Source organism: Neomonachus schauinslandi, chromosome 11 (genome assembly GCF_002201575.2).
Source record: "Neomonachus schauinslandi chromosome 11, ASM220157v2, whole genome shotgun sequence".
Lineage (NCBI taxonomy): Eukaryota > Metazoa > Chordata > Mammalia > Carnivora > Phocidae > Neomonachus > Neomonachus schauinslandi.
In genome coordinates, this window is record NC_058413.1 from 49,961,440 (window position 1) to 49,963,879 (window position 2,440).

The following is a 2,440-nucleotide window of genomic DNA, read 5'->3' on the forward strand; positions in this document are numbered from 1 at the left end:
AGGTCAGTGCTGATTAAATCCAGTCCAGAATTCAGAACTTGGGAATGTGAGCATGATGGGAAGGAATTTTTTTTTAACATTAGTTTCTGGGCATCTACTTAAATCTGGTTATGTCAAATTGCTCCAGGTCATAGATTTATTAGCATATTCAATTCTGGAACCTGGTTTCTGAACTTCTTGCCCAATGCATTTCCCACGGGACCAAGCTGACTTGCCTCTTCTCTGTTTGAAGATCTTGCAGAAATATTAACTAAACTGAAAATTATTTTTGACTGTTTATTGAGACCTATGGGGGAAGAGGATGGTGACAGTGTTGTTAGTAGGACCATATATCTGGAGCTCCCGATCTCCACATACACTGAATTTAACCTGCCTCCTTTCTTTGCAGTAGCCCTTCACTCTTCTAAGTGAGATGATCACCATGATTCTTTCCAATAATTCTCATAACTTCCACATACTTTCTTCTTGGCTGGCATACCAGGACTGACTGCTGCCCTCATTTGGATCTCACTTCCCTTTTGCTTCATGTTATTCCTGGCAGTGACTGGGAATTGTGTTCTGCTTTTTCTTATCTGGACCAAGCGCAGCCTTCATTGGCCCATGTTTTTCTTTCTTGCCATGCTCTCCTTTGTTGACCTGGTTCTCTCCCTCTCCACTCTGCCTAAGATGCTGGCCATCTTCTGGTTTGGTGCTACAGCTATCAGCTCCCACTCCTGTCTTTCCCAGATGTTCTTCATCCATACATTCTCTGCTATGGAGTCAGGAGTGCTGGTGGCCATGGCCATGGACCATTTTGTGGCCATCTGTACCCTGGTTGTTGCCAAGATTGGAGGCCAAGTGGTGCTGTGAGGTGTGGGGTTGACCATCTCCTTTCAAAGCTTGGCCCATCGGCTGCCCTACTGTGGCTCTCACACAATTGCCTATACTTACTGTGAACATATGGCAGTAGTAAAGTTGGCCTGTGGGGCCACCACTGTGGATAACCTCTATGCCTTTGCTGTAGCAATCTTTCTTGGTGTGGGTGATGTAACCTTTATTGTTTATTCCTATGGACAGATTATGAGGACTGTGATTCATTTTTCTTCACCTGAGGCATGTGCTAAAGCAGGCAGCACATGTATGGCTCATGTCTGTGTCATCCTCTTCTTCTATGGACCAGGCTTTCTTTCTGTGGCCATGCAGCGCTTTGGCCCACCCACAGCCTCTGCTGCTAAGGTCATCCTTGTCAATCTCTACTTGCTCTTTCCCCTTGCACTAGAACCCATTGTCTATGGCGTCAAGACCAAGCAGATCCAGGAGCAGCTGTTTAAAATGTTAAGGCCCAAGCAGATTGAGCCCACCTGAGTGTAGTTCTCATCAGCTGGATCTCAGGGCAACGGTGGTCCTCCCCTATGGGGTGGGAGCCCCACAGCCCAGGTCATTTACCTGGTAGGGACAGTCAAGAGAAAGCAAATGAAGTTTTCTTGTGTGTTTGGAAGTTGGAAAATCTCTTCTGAGGTCTATATAGTGTTTAGGTATTGGGATGGAAAACAGAAGTGCTGGGGTATCTCAAGCAAGTAATTTTTTGAATACATCTTTCTTCTAAGAGTTTATGATTTACTTGTGTTGATGAGATAAATGCATCAGGGAATTAAGAAACAATGAGGACATCTGTGGACCTGGAACAAGTGACTTAGAAGATCAGGGAAAGATGAACTGGGTGCCTATTTGTACATATGAGAACATGGGCCACTTCCCACCATCATGACACTGACACATAGGCAGTTTGTGGGAGCTGATAGGCCTTCTCTATCAGTAAAACTTTGGCATCATAGAAATAAGGGTGGCAAACTATGGAAGTTCTTTAGAGTTTCAGGTTCATGAGAGAAACTCTTTAAAATACTCATGTTCCATCTGATTCTAGAAGTGCTTTAGTCCACATGCTTTCATCCTGTTTTTGAGATGGATGACCTTCTCTGACTCTATTATGTATTTTTAACCTCTGAGAGTAATGATAATTTTTCTTTCATTTCTTCATTTTTAGTCTCAAGTGCAGAGCCTTCAGTTAAAGTTTATTGCACACAATATTTATTGTTCTAAATATTGTTTATTTTGTCTTCACTTGTAATGTTTTTGGCCATTCTCTTCCAGTTCCTACTATTGGCACTCCCTTTTTAATGTGTTTCTTATATGTTCTTAAGTATTTACATATCCTTGCAATGTATGTAGTGTTGACTGAGTGCTTTGTATTCCTAATATACATAAGTATCCTTCTCTAGTTCCTCAAGTCCATGCTTCCTCCACACATGGGTAGTCTGGGATCTACCTAATGGGAATGCACCTCCCTGTCTTTATCCTTGCTATTCCTACTCATGCTCTCTCTCTCTAAAATAAATAAATAAATCTTTAAAAATTATATACATATATACTTATATATATATAATTATATATATATAAGTAT

The 2,440-nt window shown here is 41.7% G+C and overlaps 1 pseudogene; it reads left to right on the forward strand.

Annotated features, from left to right (window-relative positions):
- Window positions 1–421: 421 nt before the first annotated feature.
- On the forward strand, window positions 422–1,344 carry LOC110576507 (annotated as a pseudogene).
- Window positions 1,345–2,440: the final 1,096 nt, after the last annotated feature.